The sequence below is a fragment of the Crocodylus siamensis genome, chromosome 3 (assembly GCF_052110815.1).
Source record: "Crocodylus siamensis isolate JL-2025a chromosome 3, ASM5211081v1, whole genome shotgun sequence".
Taxonomy (NCBI): Eukaryota; Metazoa; Chordata; order Crocodylia; family Crocodylidae; genus Crocodylus; species Crocodylus siamensis.
This window is the reverse complement of record NC_143397.1, coordinates 50092282-50111907: the sequence shown is the minus strand read 5'-3', so window position 1 is coordinate 50111907 and position 19626 is coordinate 50092282. Positions and strand designations below refer to the sequence as shown.

The 19626-nt window shown below is 44.2% G+C and overlaps 1 protein-coding gene across 1 annotated transcript in view; it reads right to left on the bottom strand.

Annotated features, from left to right (window-relative positions):
- Window positions 1–19626, bottom strand: part of LOC149868273 (uncharacterized) — a 205758-nt gene that overhangs the window by 185423 nt on the left and 709 nt on the right. The gene's annotated exons all lie outside the window — the stretch shown is intronic.

Below are 19626 nucleotides of genomic sequence, written 5' to 3'. Positions count from 1 at the left end.
AGCATGGCCAGTTGAATCATGGTTGACTGACCATAGGGTCAGAGATGATGTGGCGACTGATTGGTGCTTGTGCTGACCATTCTTCATGCCATCAAGTAAGCAAGGAAAAGTCAGAGGATTTTGAAAGGGTGAACCATATTGGGTGTCTTGAGGGGACTCAAACAATTGGTAGATGGAATAGGTCCCAGTGCACTGGCAACGTAGGATTATCACGGAGTCTGGCTAGTAAGTTTACTTCAGCATTTGTGCACAGAGATGAAGGGAAGCAATGTTACTGAAGACTGGTAACAATGGAAGTAGAGTGGGGCTCAATGTGCTTGACACAAGACAGTGTAGCATGCAGTTGGGTGTCCACTATTTTGCTGCATGATGAACAAACCCATATAGGGACATAGTATTCTGCAACTGAATAACAGTGTGAGAGCAGATGAACGTAGCACAGAGACACTGGCACCTCAAGTGGAGCCTGCAAGTTTAGCAAGTAGGTTTGTGGAAATGCCTCACGGGATAGACACAGGCACGTCTCAACATTTCATAGAATCATAGAAGTAGGGTCAGAAGGGACCTTGTAGATCTTCAAGTCGGAACCCCCGCCTGCGCAGGAGGAAAAAAAAAAAAAAAAAAAACACCAAAAACTGGACTCAAATGAGTCCAGCCAGGTAGGCATCAAGCCTCTTCTTAAAGACTCCGAGGGTAGGAGCCAGCACCACTTCCCTTGGAAGTTGGTTCCAGTTCCTAGCCACCCTAACTGTGAAGTAGTTCTTACAGATGTCTAATCTAAACCTACTCTCCAATAATTTGTGTCCATTGTTCCTTGTCATGCCAGGGGGCGCTAGGGGAAACAGCGTCTCCCCCAAACCCTTCTGGTCCCCCCTAGTGAGTTTATAGACAGTCACCAGGTCCCCCTAAGCCTTCTCTTGCGAAGGCTGAACAGGTTTAGGTCCTTCACCTTGCAGTCTTTCACTGTAGGGTCTGCCCTGTTGTCCCTGGATCATGAGGGTGGCCCTCCTCTGGACCCTTTCAATGTTGTCCACATCCCTCCTGAAATGGGGCACACAGAACTGGATGCAGTACTCCAGCTGTGGCCTGACCAGCATCACATAGAGGGATCTCTTACAGTCTTGGTTCTTTTACAAGCAGACAGTGTGCTAGTGTTGTACTACTAGGACTGGGGTAAGGGCAACCACTCTTGCCTGCCACAACTTATTCTATGTAATTTGGGAGGAAGATCTTAATCCGCATATGTCCTATCCTTAAGCAGCCCTGGTGCCATCTTCTGGGGCTCTGCCTCCCCTATACCCCCTCTTACGCCAACCTTTGAGATCTCCAACAGATGTCTCAGGGCATGCAGACTATGCTTTCATATCGTGCCTTCTCAGGTAGGTAATATATGTGAAGCAAAAACAATACCCAACTCAAATATCATTCCAGGGCTTAGTCCCTTCTCACAGTCCTCTAGCATGGAGTTGGACCACCCAGGCCCTTGCCTTGCGAGACCCTTTAGACTTTGGTTCACAGGGGACCATTCTTACTGCAGACCCTAATCTGGTCCACTGTACTCACAATTCTTCTCTGTCTTCTTTTTTAGGTCCAGTGTCCCTGATCAGGTCCCAATCATCTGTCCTTGATGGCCAGGATCAACCTGTGGTTAAGTTGTTTGGCTCCTCTGAGCTGCCTTCGTGGGTTTACTGCCGGAGGGCTGCTTTCCACCAGTCACCCCTGCTGGGGCTTCCGGACCTCACTTCAGTCCTCTGGTCTCTTTGGGTCAGGCTAGTTTTAACCTGGGCATGGGGTTTCTGCCCTTTAAGTGCCAGCAGCATGCCTGGCATGACTACAATGGCACTCAGCACTATTTTTCATCACTGCTCTGCCACCTCACGCCGACTCTGCAAGTAAGGTTTTTCTTGTATTTCTTCCACACCATCACAAGGTTATTCCTTGTTTTGATTTTTAAAGCAATTTTCTGGAGATGTGATTTATAAGTTAAACTCCAGTTGATGGCGACTCCAAGATATACTGAGTTGGGTTTCAAATTTGAGAGGCTGACCATTTAAAGTGATAGCGAGTTCACAATTAACACTGGTATTATGCAAATGAAGAACACTGGAGACTATCTTTGAGATATTTGGTTTGAGGCACCACTTCAGGCATTACTCTGACATCAGTCTCATGTCTCCATCAAGTGCAAATTCCACACGTGAAAATCATGAGCTTTGGTAGCAAAAGCACTGTCATCAGTGTAAACAAATTTTCATAAGCCAATCACAGGCAAGCCATTAATGTAGAGGCTGAAAAGGAGAGGTGCCAGTACTGATCCCTGAGTGAACCCATTGTTTTGATGTCTCCATGAGCTAGTTCAGTTGGCTAAATGGACTCCAAAGCATCGACCATGTGGTTATAGTTTGATTAGACGAGTAGCCCAGTGTGGCAGAATTCCTGACATTTTTGCCAGAAGACCAATATGCCAGACAGTGTCATATGCTGCTGATAAATTGTGGAAGAAAACAGCAGACTTCAAGTTTTCCTGAAAGCCATTTTCCATGAAGGTACTTAAGGCTAGAACTTGATCACAAGTGCTCTGGGCACGGCAGAATCCCACTTGGTCTGGGCTTAGAACAGAGTCACTTACTGGAGAAATACATTGCAGCACTGATCTCTCAAGTGTCTTATAGCAGACACTCAGGAGCGAGATACAATACCTTCTTTACTGCCAGCCCTCTTCCCCACACCCCACCACCACCATACCATCTGTCTACTCCCTATACTTATTATATAAAACCCTGAAAACTACAATAAAAGAGCATCATTTGATTAAGCACTAAAAATCATAACTGAAGTTTCACTGACAAACTATATTGACCCTCTTGTGAATAAGCATTCAGATGCATGCTTTATGACACAGCTTGTGGTATATTTACTATAAGACACCTGCATCATTGGGTGATGGAACAGATTATGCTCAACACACTAAAAAACTGTTCAATATTACACGTTTAGGCTTATCCTTTATTCAGTGGGATCCTTGGCCTGATTTACTACATGCTATAAAAATCCTAGTTAGATTTATGGTTCTGAAGGCAGAACTAATTTGCCCATGAGCTTTGCCATAAACCTTATCCAACTATAGAAGAGGTGTCAAAGGTATGGTCTGGGCAGCAGCCCCATCCAGCCCACAGGACTACCTGAAGTTGGGGGTGCGACTATGGAGAGCTGCAATCTGTCTCGGAATTTGGGGCCCCTGGGCCTTGCTGAACACTGCTATCAGCAGCAGGAGGGCAAGCAAGGGCTATGTGACATATCCCTCAGCTACCCTGTACTTGATTGGCTCCACCACCCCTAGATCCCTGCAATGCTAGCCCCCTACCACCACTGGACCCTCGTTGGTGTCACCATAAGACTCACCACCCTATAGATCCAGCCTGGGAGGAGCCCAGTGGTCTGGATCTAGCCAAGGACCCAGAGTGAATCTGATACCCCCGAGTGCTTTGCAGACAATTTATCTTCAGAATGTCCCTGCCAGATGAGGTATGGTACTGTTCCCAATATCTTTCAAAAGGGGTATACTGAAGCACTGAGATTAAAGGTCAAAAGCTTCTGCCTCAATTGCAAATTGTTTAATGCTCATGCAAATAAGAACCTAGGGTCTCAAATTTGGCACAGAAAATGAGGAATACACAATTAATGACTACTCACAAAAAATATGGTTTTAAAAGAGACTTGCCCAACGTCACATGAACTCCACAGCAGTAGCAGAGATTGATCCACTTCTCCAGGTCAGTAGTCAACTTTCTATACTATTTAACCCTCCTCCTTTTTTCCTGCAATCCACCTTATTTACTGCACATCTCACAGCAGCAATAAATAAGATAGGGGACCTAAAAATAGAACAGTCTTTCACTACACAACTTTAATCCAATCACCTGAGCATGTCTGCAGTACGCTCTAAATGAGACAGGGATCACATGGAAGAAAATACAGGAAACCCTTGCTATTCGCAGGTTCAGCATTCACAGTTTCAAATATTTGTGAATGCCGAACCCACAGTTTAAACACACTTGAAAAACTTACCAGAGCTCCTTGGGAGTTCTGCACTTGCTGCCGCCAGGCTCCCGCCGCTGCCACCAGAGCCATATCCCTCCCCACCCCCTCCAGTCACACTCCAGCCCCTGGAAAAGAGTGTGTTCCAGTGGTCCGGTGATAGCTTTGCAAGAAACCTTATAAATTTGACAGCCAGCCTTAGCCCTTCCAGATTAAACAGCATAAGTAAAAAACATATTACAACCTGCTTTTGAGGCATACTGAGCAGTGAGTGATTATTTGTAGGCCAACAATTAGTGCCACATTCAAGTAACAAGGACTAACTGAAGTGAAATACTCACTCCCCTTTGGGTTAGGAAACACTTAACTTGTCAGCATGGTTGATAATAGCAGAAATCAGCTAAAGTAAAGAAGTTCTCCAGTAAAGAAAATTTAAAATATATCAAAAGAACCTCAAACTTTTAAATTGGCTTCACCCTTTAATTCTTCAAATCACAAAGTTACAAATTATATAAATTAATGACTGATGTTGCCAGCTTCTAAATGTGGCCCTCTACTAATACCACAGATAAAGCCAATAAACAGCTTAAATGTTTACTCTATTAAAAATATTCCTGATGTTTGCAAAACGTTTTAAAGATGAAATACAGATCCAAAAAGATTAAAGCAAAATTCCAGCAGGCAAACACTTTACTCAAATTAATACTTCAAATAATTGAATGGAAAGCCAACCTCTTAAAGAAAAACAGATGTGGGAATCATTTCAAACTGCTCAGACTGATAGCGAATATCATTAGTGGGGGCATATTACATAAAAGACTATTTGCATACTCAACCATATGCTATGATGAGGAAATTAGGTGGCAGCTGATACCATCTTGATAATTAAAGCAAAGACTATGGAAGTGAATACTGTTAGTGGGACATATTACATAAAAAGACTGTTTGCACACTCGACCATATGCTATGATGAGGAAATTAGGTGGCAGCTGATACCATCTTGATAATTAAAGCAAAGACTATGGAAGTGAATACTGTTAGTGGGACATATTACATAAAAAGACTGTTTGCACACTCGACCATATGCTATGAGGAGGAAATTAGACGGCAGCTGATACCATCTTGATAATTAAAGCAAAGAATATGGAATGGCAATCGCTCACCTCAGTTTATTACTGCTGATGAGAAAATAAGTATAAGAGGTAAGCCAGACTATACTCCAAGGACATTATACAACAGACATATTAAATGGATCAGAAATCAAGCCTGGTCAGGGTCAATTTCAGTCTTAACTTGGAAAAGAATGAACTTCTCTCCAATGCTCTTCAAGAACTATAATAGTTTTCCCCAATATAAACAGAAAAGCTTTGGGTTCCATTTTAAACATCAAAACTTATAAGGTGGATAAGCAATACAAATGCAGCCTATACATTCAGTGAAGAACTGGACACAGTAGAAGAACCATACCAACCAAGGCAAGTAATAGACCAGGAAGCAGCAATTGGACCCTTGAACCACAAGATTCAGTTGAATATAGGATTTCCCATCTTGGAGACTACTGATCCAGTCCAGCATCCTATCTCTGCAAATGGATAATACCCAGAGCCTCACAGAAAAGTCCAAGAAAACCAATATTAGGCAATTAGCCCTCCTAATCTCCTACTGTTTGAAGTTAACTGTGAAAACTGAGTGAACGGAATTCTCAAACTGTTCTTTATCAGAAAGAGGTAGGCAGTCATTTTTTTTTAATCAGTTGGAAGGTGTCATGTTCATTGAAAATGTTTACCCCTAAAAAATTATGGTCCACTCAGGCAACAACAGCTATAGTATTGCCAGTTCTCGCCTCCTTTCTATTCTCAAGACTTTGGTCAGGGCTTTAGTCAGCCTCACAGTGACATGAGAAGCTCTAGCTCCTTAAAACTCTTGTTCATGGTAATAAAACCTTTTTAACTACTCCAAACAAACAATACATACATTTCAGCAGCTATTTAAGCCAAGAAATATAACCCAAAATGTCAGAATCTAAAAAAGCCACAATCATGTTGAAAATAGCTGAGAAAAATCACTAAGTAATTATGTTGCACTGCAGCGGATCTGAAAAGTACACCATCTGAAATTGAAAAATACACTATTAAAGTGTACTATACTTTAATATCCCCCAAAATGCATTTTAGCATTTCTGCGCACTGTATATATATACAATTTATCTTACTGTCTCACACACCTGCATGTTATAAATATATTTAACACAAAAACCAATTTTACGGGTTTCATTAAATTAGAAGTCTGTACCTAATACACTTCCCTTCAGTGGCAGAAGTTAATACAGAAGGATTTGTTGGCTAGCTGTAGTACATAACAGAGCCAGAAAAAATATTCAAATATTTACATACTGTAGCACCAGAAAAATGTCTCATTTACACTGTGCCCAGAACCACAAAATTTATCAAATGAATTTCCAAACTTCCCCAACCAAAAAAAGACTACATGTCAAAAGATACTTTATGCAGTTCTATGCTTCATTCAATCATCATAATTTTACAGTTTCAATTCTTAGAGAACAAAAGTGCTCAGTTCCCTGAAATAAGATCACATACACAAGTGCAGGTGGCAGCCCCTGGTTTCAAGAACATTTAATAAAGAGTAGAATAAAACAAAGCATCAAGTCTGTCAGACCAAGCTAACCTGCATTTGTGCACAACAAATTCCAAATTTCATAGGATCATGTGAAGGGACCTTAATGGATATTTAGTCCAAACCTCTAACAAAAATGCCATCTCTTCCCTGCTTAGAATGTCATTGGTATTATTCTGGTATTCCTATTTTGTTGTTTTATTTACTGTTAAACATAAAATTGTCACAAACTACCTAGTCCCTATATTATGAACTCCACAGAAGTATCCAAGTGGCTGTATATTTAAAAACTGTGACATGAAAGTAAAGATAATACTGGCCTGTGCCATTTTCCTTCTCTGATGATCATGTCATATTGCCTTTAGGTAATACTAAAAGTCTCATAAAGGAGGGTCCTCAAACCTTAGATAAAACTATGTAAATGTTTACTACTTAAATGTCCCAAAAATTACGTCTTAAACTGTAATTCTGAAGGGCAAGGCAAAATTAGAGTTTCAATGGACAAACGTCCAATGTTATATATGGATCTATTCTTGTTCAAGCATATTCCCTAGCCGGCTTTAGAAACAACACTCATTCATATTTCATCCCTGACCTAGAAATATTCTTCTTGTGTGTGTGTCTGTGGCTACATACAGGTGTTACATACTGCTACAGGAATCATCATTCTCCTATTAGACCTGGCCAGCACACAAATGTTCATTCAATTTCTCCTAAGGGAAACATGGGAGAAAGTTTGTCTTGTATAAATGCAATCAAGTCAATGGGTCAATCTGTGCATCCCATATTAAAAACATAGCATGTGATCAAGTATTGAGACTGTGTACAAATTCATCAACTCAAGATACTACATGGAGGTTGCACAGGCAATATTAGTTCTGGCGTTTCTTAATTTGAGTGCCTGACTTCACAGATGTCAGTGACATGCAGTAAACTGTTTTTTTTGCATACATCATACACCATTCCCCTGAAAAGACAGCAGCTGCATCAAGAGCTGGTAACTTCCACTGCTTCCCCTGGGTCACAAGATCCCCCTGTGGGAGCCTCATGGGAAGATTCAGGCCAGGCTGGGTCCAGTCTGCTATTTGGTGGCACCATAGTCCAGAAGGCCTGGGTTCAAGCTGCAAGAGACCTGACACCATAGAAACCACTAAAGCTATTCCAGAACACCGAACCACAAGTCTCTTTCACATATGACACCCTCAGGAGGCCCACCCTCAGGAGGACCAGGCAGTGAATATCAAGGGCTATAGGCTGTACAGGAGGGATAGGACAGGGAAGAAAGGTGTATGACATGCTACATTAAGGAGGAATACACATCCTCGTCAATTAGCAAAGAATCAGAGGAGGGACACTCTGAAGTGCTCTGGGTTAGAATACAAGGCAGTTGAGGGGAAAGAGATTTAACAGTGGGGGTCTACTACAGATCACCCAACCAAGAGGAAGAGCTAGACCAGGAATTCTTAAGTCAGCTCACAGAGGTAGTTAGGTCAAAGGATGTGGTCATCATGCATGACCTGAACTTTCCAGACATCTGCTGGGAAGAGCAGTCAGCCAGGTCTGACCGCTCACATAGGTTCCTAGCCCAAATGCAGGACCTCCATCTAACCCAGGAGGTGCACAGCCCCACCAGGGGAGACGCCTTGTTGGACCTAGGGCTGGCCACGGGTGACGACCTAGCAAGGGGACTGCAGGTGCTCAACCACCTTGGCAACAGAGCTCATCGCCTGCCGGAATTCACCATACAGCACAAGGTGGCAAAGGCCTACAGCAAGGCAGCAGCCCTAGATTTCAGGAGGGCGGATTTCAATGAGCTAAGGAGAATAGTCAGGGAAGCACTGAGGTTCCAGAGGGAAGGGGAGGGGAGGGAAGCCAGGTGTCCGAGAAGAGTGGTCGCTCCTTAAGGAGACGATTCTCCAAGCTCAAAGGGAGGTAATCCCAACATATATCAAAAGGGGGCAGGAGGGCACAAAAGCCCCCATGGCTCACCAAAAGCATCCGACTTAGTCTCCTAGCTACAAGGGCGGTGTACACCCAATGGAAAGGAGGGACCATCGCCAGGGAGGATTATACTGTGGTTGCTTGGGGATGCAGGGGGGCAGCCTGGAAGGCCAAGGCGGAGATGGAACTGGGACTAGCTTCCCAGATCAAGGACAACAAGAAATCCTGTTTTAAATACATAGGGCACAAAAAGAAGGTTCCGGGTAATGTGGGGCCCCTGCAGGACACGCTAAGAAATTTGGTCGTCACACCAGACAACAAAGCTAACATATTTAATGATTTCTTTGCCTCCATTTTCCTGAGCAGGGGCCGGAACAGCAACCCCCCTCTGGGCCCCCCTTACACCCCAGGGGAGACGCACCTAGGCCAAGGGTTAGCAAGGAATTAGTCAGGGAATTTGTAGAGGGACTAGATGTATTCAAATCAGCTGGTCCGGATGATCTCCATCCTAGAGTACTGAGGGAATTAGCTGAGGTCATTGCGGGACCCCTGGCATGGCTTTATGAGCACTCGTGGTGCTCTGGTGTGGTGCCAGAGGACTGGAAGAGGGCCAATGTGGTTCCCATCTTCAAAAAGGGAGGAAGGAGGACCCAGGAAACTATAGGCCACTTAGTCTTACCTCAATCCTGGGCAAGCTTTTTGAGAGAATTATTTTGGCACATGTCTACGAGGGGCCAGCAGGGGAGATTATGCTTAGGGGCAACCAACACGGGTTCATTAGAGGCAGGTCCTATCAGACCAACCTGGTGGCCTTCTACGACCAGGTCACCAAATCCTTAGATTCAGGGGTAGCAGTAGACAGTCTTCCTGGACTTCCGGAAGGCCTTCGACACCGTCTCTCACCCCGTTCTCATTAAGAAACTGGGGACTGTGGTGTCAACACCCACACAGTCAAATGGGTCGCCAACTGACTGGAGGGTCGCACCCAGAGAGTGGTAGTGGACAGGTAATTTTCAACCTGGAGGGATGTGGGCAGTGGGGTTCCACAGGGCTCGGTGTTTGAGCCCACACTGTTCAACATCTTCTTCAGTGACTTGGATGAGGGGGTAAAAAGCATCCTCTTCAAATCTACTGATGACAGTAAGATGTGGGGGGTTGTGGGTACGTTAGAAGGGAGGAACAGGCTGTAATCAGACCTAGACAGGTTACGGGGTGGGCAGATGAGAATAGGATGGGATTCAACACGGACAAGTGCAAGGTGATGCACCTGGGGAGGAACAACCAGCAGCATACCTATAGGCTGGGGAACTCCCGTCTCGTCAGTACAGAGGCAGAAAAGGATCTTGGGAGTCATCATTGATGCCAAGATGAACATGGGCCGGGATACAGTCAGGAAGGGCAACCGCACCTTGTCATGCATCCACAGATGCCTCTCAAGCACATCCAAGGAGGTGATACTACCCCTCTATGCGGCACTGGTCAGGCCACAGCTGGAGTACTGTGTCCAGTTCTGGGTGCCGCACTTCAAGAGGGATGTGGACAACATGGAGAGGGTTCAGAGGATGGCCACTCGCATGATCAACAGGCAGTGGGGCAGGCCCTACGAGGAGGGGCTAAGGGACCTGAACGTGTTCAGCCTCTACATGAGAAGGCGGAGGGAGAATCTAGTGGCCTGTTACAAACTAGTCACAGGGACCAGCAGGCATTGAGGGAGTCCCTGTTCCCCCAAGCACTACCAGAAGTGATTAGGAATAATGGTCACAAGCTGGCAGAGGGTAGATTTAGGCTAGATATCAGGAGACACTACTTCATTGTCAGGGCGGCTAGGATCTGGAACCAACTGCCAAGGGAAGTAGTGCTGGCTCCTACCCTAGGGGTCTTTAAGAGGAGGCTAGATGTACAGCTTGCTGGGGTTGTTTAACCCCAGTACTCTTTCCTGCCATGGCAGGGGGCTGGACTCAATGATCTGCTCAGGTCCCTTCTGACCCTACAAAGTATGAAACATCCTTCCAATGACAACACTGTTCTATGACATCTCCAAAAGTAATTATGATTTTCCAAGCTCAGGGTGCACTCATACTTCTAGTCAGAATAGCTTTATGTAAATTAAGTACAATCAGCAAAAACAAGAAAAATAAATCAAGTGTCCATGACAGAGTTGTATATGTCCCTTCTGGATTACATCATCACAGATAATCCCAACAGAAAGCAAATGCTTCAATGTTTAAAGACTGAGTTTACAGAAAACAAAACAGCAGCAGTAACTAAGTTACATGAAGTCCTGCCTGCAACTATTTTTTTAACTGCACTTATGCATGCTTTCTGCTGGTTTTCATCCAGTTTATGTTATTAATATTTGTTATTATCTATCAATGTGTACACTTGGAGTTTTTAAAGAGCCAGTTTCACAAAGTTAAATGCAATTACAAGCCAAATCATCTGGGAGAAAATTTAAAATAGAAAAATATGAACAGTAATCTGGAGCTGGTTGAGAACATTTTACCAGACAAGAAGCCACAATCAAAAGCCCAAAGAGGCTTGTTAAAAATCCATCTTGGGATAAAATGGAAGGATGGAGCAGTTATAATGTTTTTACTTGCACATATACATAGGAGAAAACTACATGCAACATACAGGATAAAGGGGATGAGTCAGAAAATATGAATTGTAGAAAACTGATACGGAAAGCCAAAAAAACAAGAAATTTGTGGCCAGAATTAAGGACAGTAAGGAGGAGTTTAAAATGAATAATCTAATAGATTCATAGATTTAAGGCAGGAAGGACATACAGAGGTGAAGTGACTTACACAGTGATAAAGAACAATACGTTCTCATCTTTCTCTGAGAACTTTGATGTTTCTTAGTAACGATTAGTTTGTTTTCCTTTTAAACATGCATTGAAATCATTCAGGTACCAAAAAGACTACTCTGAGGAAAGCAGGGCCAGAGGGCAATCCACACAACCAGGTATAACTGTAAGTCATCACAGATAAGCCAGGCCAGCCAGCCATAAACAAAATCCATATGACAACTCAAGGAAAGGAAAATGCTAATAAGTAGGTTCAGTCTTTTAATTCCTGAATCTGCTTTACACACACTGCAGTTTGGATAATTACTAGCAATTCAGAAATGTAAACAATCGCTCATTTTTAATATAATAATGAAGACTTTGCGCAACTAATTAAGGTTCAGTCCTACAAAAACTAACTTTGATCTTCTGGATTCAGGAATAATTCATTTCATGACCAAACAAGCTTTGGCTAGAGTTTTATCCTTTTACAATAAGTCAGGGGTTGTCAACCGGGGGTACATGTACCCCCCGGGGTAGCTGGGAAGGCTCTAAGGGGTACGTGCAGGAGGGTCAGGACAGAGTACCGCCCACCCCATGCCACTGCTGCCCAGGAGCATGGCGGGGAGGGGGTGGGAAGTTCACAGATGGCGGCTGCCACCATTACCCATGACCCCGCTCCACATCCAACTGCATGCCACCTTCTCCCCCCACTCCTTGTCTGGCCACTGGGGGTACACCAATTAAAAAAGTTTGAAAATCCCTGCTATAAGTTATCAGAAAGGTAGTACTGGCAGCACTAAAAGATCTACAGATCTAAGGTAGAGTCCATTTTATAGTATAGAGCAAAACTACAAGGTGTTGACCCCCCGCACCCTGCCACATGGTTCGTTCTAAAATAAAAAAGATATCTAATTACTTTTTTAACTAGTTTTTATTTCTAGCTAATCTACAAGATCTGCAGTTGCCATAGGCAGGTGGAATGAACAGAATATGTTCTTGCAGGAAGAATGAGGTAGATAACCTAAATTACTATTTGTTGCCCTGATCTTTGAAAAAATAAAAAGGAAAATGGATCTCCCCGTTAGGAAAATTGTAAATACTGGGCTAATAAAAAAAAAAAAAACAATTTTGGATTCTAACAACTCACAGCGTAGCTGATACTCCCTAGATGCATTAGCATTACTCAAACAGAATAAGGGGCAAAATCCAAAAGTATTCCCAGATTACTTTCCCAGCCATTGCTTCATTTTATCTATTTTTGGTATCATCATATACAGTGTTCTGTTTTACTTCCCTTTAAACTGGAATGTGCAGTCTTATGTTATGATTTTAGCAAAAAAATATAAATTATTAATACATTTTACATATAATTTGCATTATTCATTTTATAGCATTGTTTTATCAAATGCAATAAATAAATATCACTACTAGCTATTCCATGCCAACTGTACCTTTTGTTGGCTCTCGATTTAGGATCCAGGTGCCTTGTTCCACCCTCAGACTGACCACTCAATCACAGGCAAATTTATTGATACACAGTGATAACAAAAAAGAAACCATACAAATAATCAAGCAATTCTAAAGCTACCAATTCTAGGGCTGCCAACAGAATCAAAGTACATCTGGCCAGGATGCAGGCTTCACTCTGAGGCTCTCTTTTAGGTGTCAGACGTCAGCAGTCTGGAGGTGGGATGCCAAGGCCCACATGCCGCGCCCCACTCCCGCATGGGGTGGATGAGACAGGTTGGTGGTATGCTCTGTCCATGGTGGCTTCAGGGACTCCTCTCAGGGAGGAGGATGGGGAGAGACCCTTTGTTACTCTCAAGTATCTGCTTTTGTATTCTCCTTCCCTTCTGATGACTCCTGGTTACTCTTCATCCATGGTTATCACTGATTGGTCTCTCTCTGTGGTCATCACACTGTCCATATAGTTCATCACATGCACACCCTTCCCAAAACAGGAATTTCAGGTCTCTCTCTGGCCTTATGAGCTGGTGCCACCTCATCTCATGTTATGGAACATGCCCCCAGTTTCTCAGACTATGTGTACTTGTTTGTTAGACAAACAATATATATATTAGTTTCTCTGCTTTCAGAAGCAGACAGGCTGTCTAACAAATAAATATACAACAATAATAATAATAATTATTATTATTATTACTATAATATATACTGATTCCCAAAAAGTAAACCTTTAAATACCATTCTTATGCTGTCACCTTTACCTACATGCATGCTTAGAGCAAGGGTAATATTTTTTGTTCCATATATACACATCTCAATCCAAGATAATACTGCCTGGAAAGAGAAGCAAAACCAGATCAGCTTGAGAGCTGATCAACTAAATGACTAGCAATGTGGAAGAAATTTAACAATAGCATAGCCACTTTGCAAATTTCTTATCTGCTTTACAACAAACACTAGACCTACAACACAGATTACTGATGAAATTTTTCTTCTTACAGGAAGTTGAGAAGCAATTACTTTAGCATCATTGACATTCCCAAGAAGGTAAAAAAGAAACAAGGCCTAGATTTTATTGAGGTTTTCCTCAGAAATGGCCTGAAAAAGCCTGATAAACCTGTGCTGGAAGTGGAAAGAGCATACAAGTTTCCAGCCTTTGCACAGGGAACGCAATCCAGAGAGGGCGCAGTGCAAGACAGGGCTACAGAGAGCCTGAGCGCCAGAGAGGGCGCAATGCAAGACAGGGTTGCAGAGAGCCTGAGCGCCAGAGAGGGCGCAGTGCAAGACAGGGGCAGTGGAGAGCCCAGGGAGAACAAGAGGGGGGCCGAAGGGTAACGAGACACACACTGGAAAAGGCTAGAGCCTCAGAGTCAAACCCTGTTTGGTGGGTTCCAGACAAGGAGGCCTAGCTACAGAAAACAGGGGTCAGACCCGGGTGGGCAAAAGACCCCAACATACAAGGCATAATAGGCAGTCTCCCGCTCATAAGAACAACAACAATAATTTCCATGAAGACATGGCAAGCGAGTAGTGGGCAGGACATAAGAGTTCCAAAACAGAGTCCAAAGGCACCCCACGTATAGCACAGTTTAAAAGGGAAGATGGCCCTGGGGAGAGCGACCTGTTACAGGGCTCCAGAAGTGGTCCCCATGGTCCCCCATCAGCAGATCACACCAACAGTGGGGGGATCCCCCATGGCGACTCACACCAACCTAGAAGTGCCAGTAGTGTGTCACTGGCAATTCTGGGCTGGCATAATCAGCCACAGGGGAACCCCCCCAGTCGCTGAATGGCTGCTGGGGGTGGGGGGTAAGTGCCCCCCATGACTCAGGAGGCACCATGGTTACCTATTAGGGCTGTGCGAAGCTTCGGTCCTGATTCAATTCGATATTCAGCCCAATTCAGTGGCTGAATCTCCAAATCTGAATCGAATCAGGAGACCCTTTAATCTCTCCAAATTAAATCAGAACTCTCCAAATCAATTCAAAGGGATTCAGAGATTCAGACAGACACAACTTTAAATGTTTTTTCTACATACACCTTAAGGTACCCAACAGCTCATGAATGCTAAGATCTGTAGGATGCTCCGTCTGCCACAGCAAGCATAGAGGGAGTCCCCAGCATGCTTGGCAGCAGACCCAGAAGTGGACCAGAAGCACTTCCGATCCAGTTTTGGGTTCCCTGCCAAGCTCTCATGGGGCCCCCCCACACTCCTATAGGATGCTGTATCCACCCCACCATCACAACATTCACGAGCCATGCCTAGTACCTCAAGGTATGTAGAAAAAAATTTATAGCTGTGTCTACAGCCAAATCGCCGATTCTCCAAATCTTTAGATTTGGATTCAGCCAAATCAAATTGGGAACAGTGAAATGAATTAATAAATCAAATCACTTTTCCCGATTTGGGCCAAATCTGAATAGAATACAGTCTGTTTCACACACCCCTATTATCTATGTAATCATTTGCTTTTCAACATGGGACAGCTCCAACTACTATGCTTAGGTCAATATTTCTGACCTATATTAAACATTTGAAAGAAACTTGTCTCTGTGTTACAAAGTACACACTAAGATTATTTTCCTTTAGGTGCTATATTGAAAGCTCAGCTGAGTCAGCATGAAGGTTGCACATCTAAGCCGTACAGTTTGACTAAAGGTGGAAGAAAACTGAATTTCACAAGTGGCAACAAACTGAAAAGCATACATTTAAACAGAGACACATGTTGCTTTGACAGCAGACATATCCAGATCCAAAATAAAATTATGTAGGAAAGAGACAAGGCCAGAACTTGAGTGGTACATGTCACCTGATAAATAAGAAAGAGGGAGCATTCGAGGAAGAAGAAAACATTAATAATATGTATTTAGAACCTGAGAGACAACTTTTGAGACCTGACTGTATAAATATCAGCTTTTAAAAAGTTGTGTGCATTTGTGTACATATACCCCATCCAGGATACACCAGAAACGAAATAAAAGTGGCCTAGACTTACTGGTTTAATTGAAGAGGGAAATGGAGGCGGAAATGAACGCACATGAAAAATATCATCCCTACATAGAAAGCCTATGTACTGAAATGGAGGGAAAAGAGACTGGGTGGTGTTCTTTGCCAAGTGAACATGGGTTTCATGACTTATCGGGTGATCTCCCATTTGGAACAGATACTAGTCGTGACCCACAGTCAAATGAGTCGCTAACCAGCTAGAGGGCCACACCCAGAGAGTGGTGGTGGATGGGTCATTTTTGACCTGGAGGGATGTGGGCAGTGGGGTCCCCCAGGGCTCGGTCCTCGGGCCCGCACCATTCAACATCTTCTTCAGTGACTTGGATGAGGTGGTAAAAAGCACCCTGTTCAAATTTTCTGATGACACTAAGATGTGGGGGGATGTGGGCATGCTAGAAGGGAGGAATAGGCTGCAATCAGACTAGACAGGTTACAGGGGTGAGCAGATGAGAACAGGATGGGTTTCAACACTGACAAGTGCAAGGTGATGCACCTTGGGAGGAAGAACCAGCAGCATACCTACAGGCTGGGGAATTCCCTTCTCGTCAGTGCAGAGGCAGAAAAGGATCTTGGAATCACTATTGATGCCAAGATGAACATAGGCCAGCTGTGTGGGGATGGAGTCAGGGAGGCCAACCATACCTTGGACCTGCTCAAGATGCATCTGTGGATGCATGACAAGGAGGTAATCCTCTCCCTCTTTGCGACAGTGGTCAGGCCACAGCTGGAGTACTGCATCCAGTTGAGGGTACTGCACCTCAAGAGGGATGTGGACAACATGGAGACGGTCCAGAGAATGGCCACTCGCATGATCAGCGGGCAGCGAGGCAGGCCAGGCCCTACAAGGAGAGGCTAAGGGACCTGAACCTGTTCAGCCTCCACAAGAGAAGGCTGAGGGGGAATTAGTGGCCTGTTACAAACTAGTCACAGAGGACCAGCAGGCATTGGGGGAGTCCCTGTTCCCCCGAGCACTACCAGGAGTGACTAGAAATAACGGTCACAAACTGGCAGAGGGTAGATTCAGACTAGACATTAGGAGGCGCTACTTCACTGTCAGGGTGGCTAGGATCTGGAACCAACTTCCAAGAGAAATGGTGCTGGATCCTACCCTAGAGGTCTTTAAGAGGAGGCTAGACGAACATCTTGGTGGGATCGTTTGACCCCAGAACTTTTTCCTGCCATGGCAGGGGGTTGGACTTAATAATCTGCTCTGGTCCCTTCCAACCCTACCAACTATGAAACTATCTTCTGAGACTTTTTCCATCACTTCTTACACTGCTATAGACAGCGTTGGACTGAAAAACAGCTAATACACTAGATTGTCACTGCCATGGTATTAGCAAGCCCAAAAATTAACTAGCTTCCATTGAGACTTCTGTGGCTGCTATTAGGAATCTTGTAATTAAGGGAAGCTAGTCAATAGCATAGCTAAAATTTGCAGCTGTGAAAAAAAGGAGCGAGGGCAGCCTGACATGGCCTATAGCAGGCATGGGCAATTATTTCAGGCAGAGGCCTGCTTACCAAGTTTTGGCAAGTCATCAAGGGCCACATAACAGGCAGCCAGGGGCAGATGAATATTAATTTTCTAAATGCTTCAGGGGCCCTGCAGGCTGAACAGAATGGCCTGGTAGGCCACATCCAGCCTTTGGGCCACATTTTGCCCATCCCATGACTATAGGCTCTGTCAATTCTAAGGCTCCTGGCAGCAGCCCTTGGACAGCTGCTTCCCCTTTAGCCTTACTGGCCCCAGTTACTATGCAACTAAGTGGCAGACAATCAATTTACAATTTTATTAGTGAATGTTAAAAAGTCATAGTTATTTACATGGCTTTGTAGAGACTGAAGAGAATGTAGGACTCTACTCCTGCTAGCTACATGGGACATAGATTGTATCAGGTTATGCCTCCTTGGACCATGCCAAGACATGTAGTTGATCACACAGCCAATGTGAGCCTGAGTATAATGGGTTAAAAAGTTCCAATGCCATGGTGTGAGGAAGAGAGCTAAGACCCCACACATGGTCACTATACTAGTACAAAGTTGCAAGGTGGCTGGACATTCAGACAGTGGATTTAGCCTGCAGTGCATAACTGCCAAACAGCAGGGCCCAAAGATGCCAGGCACTTCAGTTAAAGCAGCGGGCTTCCATAAGTGAGAGGCACTCTCAGAAGATGCCAGCTTCCCTTTCCCTTGGTTTTGGATGAGGAAAATAAGGCAATTCTTTCCTTGCAGTGACCTCAAAAAGACCAGAGCTGGGCAGAATGCTTGCAACACCAGGAATCCCTATGTGAAGTCTTGGGGTTTATCATAAGGCATAGCTAGCTGTGCTGGTCTCCTTATATTCTGCTTTCCGCACCTTCTGTCACAGCGTCTGATGAAGTAAGCTATAGCTCATGAAAGTGTGTGATATAATCTCCGAACCACATGAGGTACACCACACACCCTGTGGTTGAGGGACTGCAACTCACAACAGACATGCACACGCATACAACAGCAGATATGGCAGAGGGGAAGGGGTAGTGGTGGTACACTTGACCTCCTTCTCAATTCCTGCTCAACCCAAAGTTTAAAATGAAGTGCCTGGCAGTGATAGAAAGGCTTCTATTCAGGCAGTGATGAGGGAGTCACTTGATTTCACAACTCATTAAAATTACTTGATTCTTTCTAAACTCTTTATTCCACAGCTGTTAACCACCTTATCTTTTTAATGGCCTTAAATGTTCCACTAATCAAGCTATTATTTCTTCCACAATTCTGCTGTCTGCTAGCGATTTCTAGTAGTGTAGCTCCTACTCCACAACCCTGCAGACTCTTTTTAACTCTAGCTAAAAACATTAAACTCCAGTGTGGAAATAACTTTTGGGGCCCTATTACAAATGCAGGTATTTGCAAGCTTTTGGGGCACATGTGCCCTTCCTCAGGCATAGGAGAATGCAAAGACATATTCACAACATTTTCTGAAATAGCTTATTCCTCTTTTCCATCATACCACTTATTGATTAAACTTGCACCCAGGTGACCACTCAAGACATCATTAACCGGTTAATTACACCCAAAGTGTAATGTGCAGCTCGGTCTTTAGTGAAGCATTGGCTGCATTGCCAAGACACTCAAGACAGCTTGACCTGATTTTACAAATCTGAAAGAGGAGTGCATTCAATCCTCATGACCACAGGCCTAAGGAAACAACATCTTTTGACTTTTGTTTGTTTTGTTTTGGGGTTTTTGTGGGGGGTTGCCTAGCACATTGCATTTCTTAATACAGAACATGCAACAAAGACAATCAATACCCGCACCAACAAAACTGCATTTGCTTTCACTTGCAGTAAAGTGAAGAATGCAGCCCTAGGTCTCCCCTCGCCCCCAGCAAAATGTCCAATTTATTTATTACCTGGAGAAAAACCTGTGCAGTGTTATAGCTCCCTACCATCCGTCCCCCCTCTGCAAAATCGTAAATCAGCTTGCAGGTAAACACATGCACACACTAGTTAGTTTCTAAGGTGCAATTCTACCCTGCCTTTATCTTGTGATCCATGTGTGCCCACCTCACAGCCCAACCAGTACACAGTCTCCCTGGGAAGGGGGGCTCAGGGCACCCGAGCCTAACTGAGCGCACGCAGGGTAAAGCCCACAGGCTATGCAATGGGCTCAGGCATGGGGCATCCTGGTGCCACAAAGGGAACTGGATTGCATTGGCCGCTTTCACACCCAAGGGGTAACTGGCAGGTACCAAGAGGCACAGGCGGGTGCA